The sequence below is a fragment of the Amblyomma maculatum genome, chromosome 10 (assembly GCF_055883805.1).
Source record: "Amblyomma maculatum isolate TAMU_Amacu chromosome 10, ASM5588380v1, whole genome shotgun sequence".
NCBI lineage: Eukaryota > Metazoa > Arthropoda > Arachnida > Ixodida > Ixodidae > Amblyomma > Amblyomma maculatum.
Genome location: NC_139353.1, coordinates 1,020,604 through 1,034,071, shown reverse-complemented (window position 1 = coordinate 1,034,071; position 13,468 = coordinate 1,020,604). Strand labels below are relative to the sequence as shown.

General features: G+C 45.8%; 1 protein-coding gene across 1 annotated transcript in view; it reads right to left on the bottom strand.

The window, feature by feature from the left end:
- Positions 1-11,182, bottom strand: part of LOC146175353 (uncharacterized) — a 51,707-nt gene extending 40,525 nt beyond the window's left edge. The window contains exon 1 of the mRNA XM_084581695.1: positions 10,756-11,182. The gene's annotated coding sequence lies outside the window, so the exon portion shown is untranslated. The remainder of the gene's footprint in view (positions 1-10,755) is intronic.
- Positions 11,183-13,468: the final 2,286 nt, after the last annotated feature.

Here is a 13,468-nt window from a genome sequence, read left to right as displayed (position 1 = left end):
AGGACCTAAGGGGACAAACTCCGAATACTGGTTTGCAGCTGTGTTCTTATCGTCCCAAACACCAACCAATCCGTTGATTTTTCTTTCCTTTCCTTTCCACTCAACGAACATATATCATTCAGGTAAAAAGAGAGCAACTCGAGGATGCTAGATACAGAAATACCACACTTTCTAATAAACTGTTCTTCATCATTATCCAGTGCTATACATTTTAAAACAGCATTCATCAATTCATTATAGGGTAGAGAATAAAACAAATCTACCACATCTACACAGTGCACGACCTTGGATTATCATGCCGAAGGAAATTTACCACAGCCTCAGAGTTCCCAACTCTGAATGGATCCTTAATAGTCAACGAAGTCAAATGTGTCTGCAAATACCCTGAAATTTCATACTGCCATCTCCTTCCCAATGGCTCGAAACGGCATGCCTTCTTTGTGCGTCTTTGGTGAAAAAAAAATTTTCAAATTCAGGCCTTTCGCCATATTGAAACCCGCTTTAAGACACGTTCCAGGTTCAAACGTTCCAACAAGCGCAGAGCTCTGCCTTTTTCCTTTCCTAGTATTGCCGAAACGGGAACAAAATTCTTCTGCACCGCTTCCATTACCTTAGAAGAAAACATGCTTTTCGTTAGGACCACGAAACAACCTTCTTTATCAGCTGTCATCAGCCTCAAATTGTTCGAATGCAGGAAATTAACCAGAGAACCGTATCCCTGCCTATAGTTCTCAACCTGAGTGGCTGACAAAACTGCCGTACACTCCTCAACACATCTCGATTGGAACACATCCTGTGCAAGACGAGAAATCGACCGGGCGAGCGTCACCTTCTCCTCTTTTCGCAGATGCGGCTGCACGCAGAACTGCGGTCCCATTTCTAGAAGACCTTGGTGCCTTTTTGGAACTGGTGTTTCACCTATAATGATCACCTTTCCTTGCTGTGGCGCTGTTCTCGTCCTCGTTGGTAGTTGGCGTCTTACCGTGGCCCACGTACAGGAACTCCGTATACTTTCCAGACGTTGCACACCAGTCCTGGAACATACGTGGGTGGCCGTGATGTCCGCCGCATTTCTCACAAGCAACTCGAAGACTGTCCTTCAAGAACCGACTTTGATGCCACCACTCAGATGAAAAGATCTTGTACATGCGGCGGGCATGACCCTTGGATGGCTGCAGGAATCCACACATCACCTGAAGATCCGGTGGACACAGTCCTTGTCTTGCATACCACGACGCAACACGAGCTTTGCACACACAGACAGCTACTAGCGGAGCCAAAACGGCTGAGTTATCCAGATGGGGGTGAGGACAAATAATAGAGCCTGAAGTAGAAAAAATGAAGTTCAACACTATAGCCAAACGGGCGAGTTGGTGGAACATATTGGCAAAAACAGCGCAAACGACAAGCACCAGAGCAAAGAAACACAAGACGAGCGCTGACTCACAACTGAAAGTTTATTCAAAGAGGGAACACATTATATGGAAAAGTGAGCACACTATCAAGAAGTGGACAAGCAAAAACACGTGTTGCTACATAGGATGAAGGCACGCAATCTCGCTTTCATGCAGAAAAATGGATGGATGGAGAGAACAAGCTTGTCCACACTAAGGCTGACTGGTGCGGGGTCTGCCTTGTCAGCTAATCTTTAAATGCTTGTTCTGTTAGTGTTGGATACTAATAGTTGCGGAAGTCCAGTTGGTCTCTAGATGATTTTTCCCCACCCTGTGACCAGTATATCCCCATAGATTGGAGAGTACATTCTAACCAAAAAAGGTTAGTAGCGGTACACAAATATGTCATTTCGCAATTAACAACTTTTAGTACGTTTAAAGACCAATCAGGACGCACAAAAATGTCAGGCCTGATAGTCTGTTGGCATTGCTGTATTAAAATTTTTTGCGTGAAAAGACGAACTACAGTGGCATCACCAGCATACAATTAGCCCGCACAGACCAGCCCTGCGCACAATAGCTATAGTGTAGTCAGTATCGTACTGATTGCACTATAGTTATTATTTGTGCGCAGGGCTAATTGTATACTGGTGATGCCTTTGTAGTTCGTCTCACCGGCAAATGGCATTTTAGCCGCTTTCGGCCGAGAGCGTAGCATGTTATAAAGCAAACGACACAATCTCCTCTATATTTAAGGCACACCTTCAAAGGCTGTTCAAGGTAGAGCAGCATACATAGAGAAAAGATGCGTTCATCGTTGGACCCCTTCTGCGGCTGCCGTTCTATGCAGAGAAGGCACAAGGAGCGAGCGCTGCCTCTTCTCTCGGTTCGCCGCCTTGTCTCCAGCGTGAGCGCGGCAATTTGAAAAGGTAATGAAGCGGTGACGACCGACCGAGCTCCAGCGCGTGCTGTTCGTTGATTTACGATGCGTGCTATCTCGTCTCTGCTGTTGTGCCGTTCTGCTTTTCACCGTCGTCTTTTGCATGCGTGTCACCATCTCGAATATTGTGATGAGAGAAGGCTTTTTTTATTTCGTCTAACTTGAGGAACCTCGGTGCTTTTTTGAAGGCGTCTCAGTGCAGGTGTGATGAAACTTTTGCGCACACACTTTGTGACTGTCCTCAAGCAATGTAAGAAGATCGGTTGTTCGGCGAAAGGCCCACGGCTGTCAGGTGCCGGCTTCAGCGCAGGGCAAACTCACAACAAGTGGTGAATACCTGTCTCATTATTTTGTGAGTTACAGACAGGACACCCTGGACGTAGATGTAAACATCGGTATTGACTATCTTCGCCGGCGTATAGTTTCCTTCACGCAATAGTACTGCGTCCCTGGTTACGCCGAGCAAGAAGAGAATTTAATGTTGTCTGGGTTTTGCTGCCATGTTGTGAAGTTTCTCAATACGCTTTATGAAATCTTGACCGGTAACAAGAGTTAAAGTGTAGGCTAGTGAGGTACTGATTACATTCTGGTTTGGTTTATGGAGTGGCGACCGTGTGCTGTGCGATGTCAGCGCACGTTAAAGATCCCCAAGTAGTCTAAATTACTCCGGAGCCCTCCACTACGGCACCCTTTTCTTTCTTTCCGCTTTCACTCCCTTCTTCATCCCCTCCCTTACGGCGCGGTCCAGGTGCCCACAGAACACGTGTGACAGATACTGCGCCTTTCCTTTCCCGTGAAATTATTATTATTATTATTATTATTATTATTATTATTATTATTATTATTATTATTATTATTATTATTATTATTAACGTCCCATGGTGACTAGGGTTATGAAAGACGCCCCAGTGGAGGGCTCCGGAAATTTCGACCTTCGTTAACGTGAACTGACTTTGCGCAGCACACGGGGGCACCTTGCTTTTCGCGTATACAGAAAAGCGGCCGCTGAGGCCGGGTTTCGATGTCGCTTCCTTGGGCTCAGGAGTCGAGCATATCTTTTTTTATCAGCTTAAACTCACTCGTTTTTTTCCCTGACGTCGTTGACGTCAACTCTGCGTTAGGATTTCTTTTATGGCCACTGCGGATATGCGGACACCTGAGGGCGTTCTAGGTAACAGCGCAATATTTGTTGATTAAAAGTCAGCCTCCTCTGCCAAAAAAAAAAATTATTGTCGTGCTGGGCTATATTACAGAGAGGCTCAGTATTGTAAAGCGTGAACCGATTGGTGTCTTTTTGTAATTAAAGAGACTTAGCTGCAATTACTTTGCCACAGCGACTTTAAACCAAGCTCGCGGAGATGTGGTGTGTATTTGTGGCCTGGCCTGCCTCCGAGTAACGCGTCTGTAACGAGCGCGTGATGATCTATTGCATGGGAACAGCTGAAATGTTCGAACAATTGTTCGTATTTCTATAGCGAACCACATCCACGAATCTTAGAAGAAGCGGCCGCGCCCAGTACGCTCTCACTTTTCAGTAACCACCGAGATATATATGGCGGTTTATAGGGATAATCGCTCAACGCGAGAGCAAGAGAATATCAGCATCTTGGCAACTGCTCACCCGACACTGCAAGAATGTTTATTCGTTGGCCGGAAAGATTTTTCAGAATTCACCCCCCCCCCCCCCCCTCCCATACACACGCGCACACTCCCCCGAGTATGAGTTAATCCACGCAACTCTTTTCTTACGCACTATGTATACTCAAGCGTCGCTAAGTGAAAGGTATCTCTCCCGAATAGAACACAAGATTACGTCATTCGGATGAGGATGAGTAATAGCAGGTACTTAGGATAATTAGAAACGTAATTAACTCTCAAGAGGAAAATCAGACATAAAGAAGGATGCCATCGAAAGTATGCAGCTTCGGACACTTGGACGGCGCCCAGACTGCATAAATGTCGCTTCTTTAAAATATACCAACTAACGAAAAAGACACTCGATGCAAAGCAACTTTTTTCAAATTTGCCACACTTCCCCGCTTTAGTGCACTTCTTTGTCGCATGAACATTCCTCTTTGGAACCTATCTTGACACGAGACCATGACACGCCGTCCGTTGTCTTTTCGAGGTTCTCTTTACAGAACTGCAGGCGAGGAAGAGAAAGAAGAACTCTTTGCTAAAGTCGGATACAACGGAAGAATGAAGCCCTTAAGGGAGGCATTCGAGCCATTGGCGTCGGTCGTTACTCATGAAGTCGTGCTAAAATGTCTGTGAACCTCTTAGAATGATATCGCAAGTAGCTGATATGAGCAAGGGGATTAATCGTGTTTATTAGCAGAATTACCATCACGTGAGGTGAATACTATTAGACGTCTGTTCTATACGTTTCCGCTATGCGAAATCTCTCTATTGAGTGAAGGGAGTCGGCTCTGGGGCCGCTTCACTATTGAGTTGCGTCCGACTGCATAGTTCGGATCTGAAGCGAAGATGTCTGAGTTGTAAGGTACAACTACATGCTTGCTTGCACCTCACGAGAGCCCATAAAAGGCTTGGTCAACTGACCGCCCAAGTCGCATGACACAGCTCACGTCATCTCCTGCAATTCTTTTCAGTATATATCATATAGTATATAGAAAGTGCACAATGTATGTACTGATTTTTTTTTTTTTGGCCCAGGACACTTGCTTGGCCAGCATGGCGAAAGGGTTTCGACTTTCCAGTCGCAGAAAATCCCTAGTGCAACTATCCCAAGCCAAACCGCGCACATACGGTGATTCCAATATGCTTTCCTGCATGAATTTTATTAAATTCTCAGGTATGTTTTATACGGTATGCCACACAGATACATAACACACAGAATATATTCGTATTACCCGAATAGGCAGGAATACAAATTATGTCCGTGTGAGGACGAGCAAATCCTGCTTCAGTGACCCGGTGTAAAACGCATGGAAAGCAGACAATATGAAGTTGCGCATATTCTTGAGGTCATACGAACTTCGTGTTCTCCAATACAGAAGGCTTTTAAAATGAACCTTTGCAAAACGCGACAAACACGTATAGGAAAGCGAACAATTAACCTTATCTTCCCGTCTTCTGCGTGCATATGCGGAAATTTTCACTTTTGATCGCCCCCGCCGTTTTACTGTCGAGGACTCTTAAGTGCTTTTTGGCACACCAGGTTTCTTGCAGCCATGTCATTGCAGCAACCAAATAGGCAAAACTAGCATCAAATGCCAAATGGTCAAAGATCCGACCGATAGATATCGGCTTAGTGCATATGAAGATTCTGCGCTCAAATAGCTGCTTCCAGAAAACATGTGATCACATGACAGGTGTAACTAACCGCAAGAATCCTTCATGCCGCTTTAGGGGGCACGTTTAAAAAAAAAAAAAAAGCTGTATCCACGAATCCTCGCAATTGTCTGCGGTGTGACAACTATGCTGTTAGAAAAAAAAAAAAAATCTAGATTCGCTTTAGCTGGCTAAAAAATCACAACTTCCCATATATTAGTTAATGGCAACTGAAAAATGAAATCAACAAGTGTTCGATGGCACGTCGCTGGTTTCTCATGCCTGAGATGCAAATGTGACAGAACGGTCTTGAAACCCTGGTATTTATTTTATTCATATACCACAACATAGATTTCATGATTTAGCATTGCTTTGTCTTTTTTTCCCCCATGAAAAAAAATTGCGCATGCGCGAAAAAAATATTTAATGACCTTATAAGCCCGCAGAGGACGCGAAGAAGAAAATTGTGAAGAACGGTGTGCAAATAAGCGGCGTATAGGGCTGCTTATAGGCCGATGAACTAATTTCCACGACGCCAAAAACGACAACCTCATCTATCGAAGAATATATAGTTGGTCTTTCGCCTATGTGCCCAGCCCCGGTGCTAGAGGCTCGTAGGGCAGGCGAAATTCTATCCGCTTGTATGAGGACTTCTCTCCGCCATCCCTCGGGCCCCCTCCAATCCTTGAAAGCCGCGTAATACTTGCACGTCCTGGAATGGGCATATGCGGAAGTCGTTTCCGCGGTCCTATCATACTGGCGCGTATAATTGCGCGTGAACTAGAACGCGCGGATAAAAAAAGTATGAATAGAGAGCGCAAGCGTCGGCAGTGCTTGCCTAGGCCTTAAGCTTCCACCCCGCTCTTCCCCGCTTGCGGCGGCGCCTTCCTCGGCTGCTAGGCCTAGTTCTAGGCCTAGCGCAGTCGAGCACGGTACAACTGGCACACTGGCTCTATTCTGTCATTTTCGTTCCTGTAATGTGCGCGAGCATTGCTGTTCATAACGCACGGCTACTTTCGAAGGCTTTAGGAAATGAACCGGTCATACGGGAGGGAGATTTATGGGGCACTGGTTGTTTCATTCCGTTGTCTTTTTCAGCTTGTATTCCTATTCGGCTTCTATGTTCTCTGCGGCGTGGCCACCGCATACCACGCGCGGCGAAACTTCTTCTGACGGGTCGCGTAATGGACGCGGATAAAAATGATCGACTACCGTCGAGCACACGGTTACGTCCGCAGCGCGCGCTACTCCGTCGTTGCGACCGGCGCACTATACGACTTCCAAGGACGCTGCGAATGTACACCTCTTCCGAGCGGGTCCGCGTCTTTCCAAGCGCTCCACTGTCGGCCCAACCGTGTGTAGCACGTATACCGCGTGCGCGCTGTGTATATACGTAGTACACTCGGCGGAAAAGAGAAGTTACGCACAGCTCATCGAGCTGCGTACCCCTTTCTAAGCCTTATACAATGCATACATAGACTTCGCATGTCTTGAGAAGAACGCTTGTTCATGCGTGCATAATGATGTTAACGGCTGCTCTGTTCGCGATAGCATGCATTTACGGTCGAACACAAGCACGTCAAGAACCGGGGGTACGTAAAAGAGACCGCCCAATAATTCTTGTCGCGACCTTTCACCCTCCTAGGTCATCAGCTGATGTCCCGAAATTGGCAAAGAACACTCAAGAAAAGACGAAATGACAAGAACTTAGAAGCTCGTGTCTGAAACATCCGCTTCTCCGGCTTAACAAACATGGCTTTGCAAAGGGGAGGAAAAACATTTATTTAAATCCAGTGGGTTTCGGAAATTTAGTAGCGAAGGCAGCCGTCTTCGAAGAGGATAGAAAAAAATCTTGTTTGAAAAAAGTGCCGCAGCGAGATCGGCCACTGAAGGCATGTCTCGCTAGAAACACGTACTGCTGAGAATTTCTCGGACGACAAAACATAAATGCTCGGTGGGCGCATTACTCTCGTGCAGTTATAAACTGCACATATGTTTTATACTATAAACGTGATTCGATGTAGTTGGCTCCTGTTACCGGCGAAACCAAGACAAAGGACCTGCGCAAGTTTCTCCCTTGCTCATAAGTTGAACACAGCGAATGCCGATTAAATGACTCCCGTGCGCTGACATTGATGCACAACTGTCAACTACACACGAGCTAATGTAAACTTTCGTCACGCATGTCGCGCAGCCGAGGAAACCTGGCGTGTTAAAATAGATTACTGGTTAGGGCGCACCGATGCGTGTAACACGTAGCCATCGACCGGCCGCCCTGTTCTCGCACACCTCATTCATTAATTGCGCCAGGCAACAAAGAGTGATTGAGGGCCATGCACGCACGTTCGACACTTCCTCTTGGACCGTGGCCCTGTTGTAGCGCATACAGCGGCCATGCATATATATATATAAGCACACGTCAAGTGGTTCACCTTGGTTTGGGTCAGGGCATCGTTATCAATTTCGTTCGCTCGTCGCTACATGCCTGGTGCTAATTACTTCCTAAGGCTATAATTTTTCGGATAATGAAGCACGCCCAGCAGACAATGCATTTCGGGACATGCGTGCACATAGCAGCGAGGATACTCGTACGAATAGAAAAGAAGTTAGCGCTGTTAAGTGCGTAACTAACGGGCGTAAGCGTGCCATTCTTTGTACGTTAGCGGCGGTTTATTCTTCGCAGGTGATCGAAAATCGATTTACCAGTCACGCGCGCCATTTGAGATAATTGCTGCTGTGCACGCCAGCGTGAAAGCACGCTGGAACTATTCAGAAGTTCGCAGGCCAGTGCGAGGATCCTGGAAGCTCGTTCTCCTTAATCAACGGCATGCCGCAACTCCCGGGAAACACACTTTACTGGAACAGTGGAGTGGTTCAGAACGCCACCATGAGACGGGCGGAACATTTTCTGCGTAAACGTAACCTATATCACCAAAGCTACAAGATAATATATGCTTGTAAAACACTGCATACACACGATACGAACACCACAGGTGTGGGCACGTCAAGTCAGTTATTACGGTTGCCAAACCTTAGTCCTATAGCGCCGTTCTACAGATCCCGTGTATTTCGACGAGAAAGCTATCTCATCGCAAGATTCGTCTGTGAATGCGCCAGCATTTCTATATCTGCATACATACCCGTCATATGGTTCCTAAAGCGCGATACAGACAGTTTGGGCATAATATTAGTAATCTATTTAAATCTACAGTGCTTAGGCATTCCGCGCCAATATACTGATAGTCGCGGTGCATTCGATCTCCAAAGAGATGATGATTGCTCTTTGAGGGAGTGATATTTGAGTTAATAAAGGCAGTTAGTCCCAGAAGAAGAGTGTCCCTGACTGAAATATTTTTGCGATAAAAGCAGAGGAAGAAACTATGGAGTAGGGCATAGCGTGACTGCTTAAGTAACCTTTATTTGCACGTGATATGTGTCGAAATATCCTTCATCGTATGCGAGCAAGTACAAAGGATCAGGACAACGTGGAAAGTTACTATGGCCGTACTCCCCAGTGGGCCTTCAAAAGCATTTGGGCTTTCAAAAGCATTACGGTGAGTTGTGTGCAAGAAAGATGCTCTGGATTAACGAATTTCGTTTTGCTGAAAGCAATGGAATACAGCTAAAGTCGCTATGACTTGCAACAAATTAGCTTGCAAGTTAAACTAAAGCATTTGGATTATGAACTTTTTGTTATTAAATATGAACCTTGAATCCGAGTGCACATTGAGGATGTATTCAGTCATAATGGCACATACCCACGGCGAGGGATTAGCCGGATTAGTCAGAGTGCATTGCAGATACAAAAGATCTGTGGAGAAGTAGAAGAACATTTAGGCCATAAACAAGCTGTCGCGTTGCTTCTTCTCTCGCTGTTGTGTTTTTCGCTATTTAATAATTTACAAAAAATTTACAGAAACATTTTTTGCGCTTAATTTTTCTGTCGGTAGGTGTGACTGAGAAATGTACACTTAGTGTGCTTGTGCCTAAATTTTCGAGTGTGTATGCGTTCAACCAGAAGCGTTCGATCATGCGGATTAATCCAGACGGGCAGAGGTTGCGTGTACATTCATGCTGCTGTGGAAGCTGGAGAAACTTGTCTGTAAAGCGGTAAACGCTAAAGCTGCTTAGCAGGAGTCTGCTTCGAACTCATTTATAGTTTTAGGCAGACAGAAAAGGAAACTAAAATGCCTGAAAAAAAAAAATCCCCTTAAAGTCGCTGGAAGAAAGGTGTTGCGCTATAGTCACTAAATGTGACGTCCTTCATTGAAACATACACGATCCAAGCGGGATATGCCTTCAGGCAAAATTTGACCAATGAGAACGATTTAAACTGAAGAACTCTGTCGCTCCTTTCCTGCCAACCAGTCGCGCGTTAACTGGCGCACATGTATATGCATGTGCAGGAATACGTATGGGAAGAATGCGGTCGCAGCTGTTAAGGCAATACATTTCTGCGTTTCAAGGACTCCTGTACATAGCGATAGCAACTCTGCCTGGGAGAGGATTTCACAGCTAGACCAAACAGTAGTATCAAATGAAGGAAACTGAGCTTGCCCGGTGGTATTCAAGTCCTAATGCATTTGACTTGAATACCAGCGGGCAAGCTCAGTTTCCTTCATTTGATACTACTGTTTGGTCTAGCTGTGAAATCCTCTCCCAGGCAGAGTTGCTATCGCTATCTATTTCAAACGCAATAAAGCTGTTCTTACTCCAAGGTAACAAATGCTCGTGTTTAGCTTTTGGCCAAAAGTTTCGATTGGTATAGTTCCATATTTACACGAGACAACTGGAAAAATGGACGCTTTGCGTGGTGAAATGTGATACATAGAAACGAAAACTACCAAATGCACTTCAGATGCCAAATATTTCGTCTCCCAATGCGACGCTGTAACACTCAGCAGCGGCCACATGCATAAAAGACACGGTGGCAAGAATGAAATGAACAAATATGCAAAATGCAAGGAAAAACATTTGCGTCATCCCCTGATACACATCCGTGTTCGGTTTTTCATAAATCAATAGTAGGGAACTACTGTATCCTGTAGCAGGGCGGCTGCTTGTTGGCCCATGAGCTTTTGACTAAAGGCGTAAAACGCTACCCTCAAAGTTGAGCAGCGTACTCACCTGTGTGAGACAGCTGTTCCGGCTGCCAACGCAGCAGGCTGTTGGGTTACTCTCTGTCAGCCCCCAGTCCTCTTTTTATCCAGGACAGAAAAAAATAAAATAGTCCTTTGTGGCAGAAGTCGCGGTCTGTCAGTCCGGGTCACAGCAGCAGCCGAATAAAAATCCTTGCTCGGCGGCACAGTGGGGCAGAGCCGAATGATAGAAGGCGACGAGCAAGATACGCCGTTGGTATCCAATGCCGCGGTGCGCCGGCGAATAGTCCTCGCACCACCGATCTGCAGGCGTCTGAGCGCACGCGCGCACTGAGCGCTTCTGAGACCTCGCGGGAGTCCGCGTTTGGGACGACCGATGTGAAGAGGGGCACGCACGCTCCCCCCGCCCGCTGTTACACACGCCCGTGTAGCGAAGACCAGCGGCACGCACACACACACAGCCCTTTCCTGGGACGCAACGACGCGACGACGTCTACGGCTTGTCTGATCGAACGGACAGCAGCGACGCGTGGCTGCGTTTTATAGAGGGCGGGGACCGGCCAATGGTTGCCTTCCATTTTCGTGACGTCTCTAAAAGAGGCGGGTGTGTGGAGGGGGGGCTGAAGCAAACGCAGCGAGGGCGAAAGGGGGAGAAGAGAAGACAAGAGCTAAAACGAAAAAAGAGAACCTGCTGCGCTTCGCCGTCGCTCGATTTATTCTTGCCTGCTTTCCATGCCGGTGGAGGTAGTGGGGTAGTGGCTCCTTTTCCTTGATGTGTTTCTTCGCCTCAATATCTTTTATTTCTCCGCGGGCTTCCATGATTTTTGTAGCTTCCACGCAATGCTCATATCGCGTTTTAGAGAACTACAGGAAAAGGTCTATTGTATGTCTTTCCTTTGTCTTGTCCTTTGTTTATTTTGCGTTGTTTCATGCTATCGAAACCCACGTTTTCGTTAAGAATGGGACACGTAAACGTATTTTAGCTAGAAATTTTGGATGAGAAAATTTTCTTTTCAACCGCCAGTTGTTTATTAACATTTTTATATCGCAAGATCTCACAAAAAGAATAAATATATCTGCAGATCCTTCCCTGGAAATCATAGTTTTCACCTCAAGAACTCAATCCACTGTTTTTCAATGGCCATCACCACTCTTAATGCGAGTTCAATAAAATATTTAAAAGCAAGGTTATCCTGCGCAGCAGAAGGGTAGGATGTTTCTATTGGATATTGAAAACAGTGTCTAGCGATAACTCATGGTTGCCTGAGAATTAAAAATCAATGTGCATTTACGCCTATGGGTGCTAATGACGCGTTTTTTTTTGTTTTTCTTTTATTATTTTGTATACGTTTAAAAGGAATGCAAAGCTCTTCGCACTTGAGAGGCACTTCACTCGCTTGGTTTCAGTGGTGTTCTGCTGAACTATATGTACAGTGCTCTGCAATTTTATCGGAACTGTTTTGAAAAATTCTCACGTCTCAACCGGAGGCATGCATGCTTGCTGTGAAACCATGCAGCAAGCTTACGCGTTGTTGACCTTTTTGTTGTGTAGTATGTCTTACAGTGATGCTTACCTGATTTGGTCCCGCATGATGAGAAACCAGAACCTTCTGCGACGAGTTTGAAGGAACAAAAGACTCGAACGCCAATTTTCCGGCGAAGATTGCGATGGCGCCATCTAGCATCACCAGGACGAACGTGCCACGCACGCTTGCCTTGGTGCTTAGGAAATGAGGCGCTTTTTTCCAGCGACGCCAGAGCACGCCACAATTGCCTCTTGCCTAGGGTGCCTCGATGTAGCGCGCCGCCGGCGGCGCTGGTATCGAGGCACCCTCTTTCGAAGTACGGGAAGCTCAGAGTAAAATACTATATGAGGAACGCCTGAGGAAACTGGACAGTAACAGATGGGCAGCTAAAGTATTTAAATACCTGTACTTAAAAAGCGTTGACTCACAATGGAGGAGAAGAACCAGGAAACTAACTAGTAAGCATGCTATCACAAGGAAGGAGAAATAAAGAGCATTAAGCAACAGGTGAAAAACGCAGAAGGTAAAAATTGGATAAATTTGATGAAGAAACAGAGTGTGGTATTATACCGAAAGTGGAAAATGCAGATCAGGAAGAAAGCTTTCTTTGATAACTCAAGAGGCAGTGCCCTATACTTTTTGAAGCTAGATCAGGATGCCTTAGAACACGCCGCTACAAAAAGAAATTTAACAATGAAGATGACGCATGTGCTGTATGTGGTAACTCCAGTAAAACAATTGACCATATTGTCACGTAGTGGTGACAAGGCCGTACACATCAAAAGAAAACACAGACGTGATGGTACTGAAATAACTCTTTATTTGAGCTGACTTGCGCCCACAAAAGAACTAAGCAACTCGGCGGCGGCGATAGCAACAAACGCGCTCGTCGGTCGTCGAGCAAAGAATGCCCGTCACACTCGGCAACGCTCAATTTAAAGGCTGCACAGAACTATATGGGGGGGGGGGGGGGGGGGGAGAACTTCGCGTCTTATTTGCAATGTTTGATTCCTGTTCTCCTGCATTCAGTTGGTGAGTCTGTTGAACGCTATTTAATAATAATAAGCAATCAATCCATGTTTATTTAATGTGCGCAGGAACAACCACATGGTATTCGTACTGCAGCACAAATAATAATAATAACTACATCAGCAATAACAATAATAATAATCAATCAATTAATCTTTATTTAATGTGCGCAGGAATAACCATATG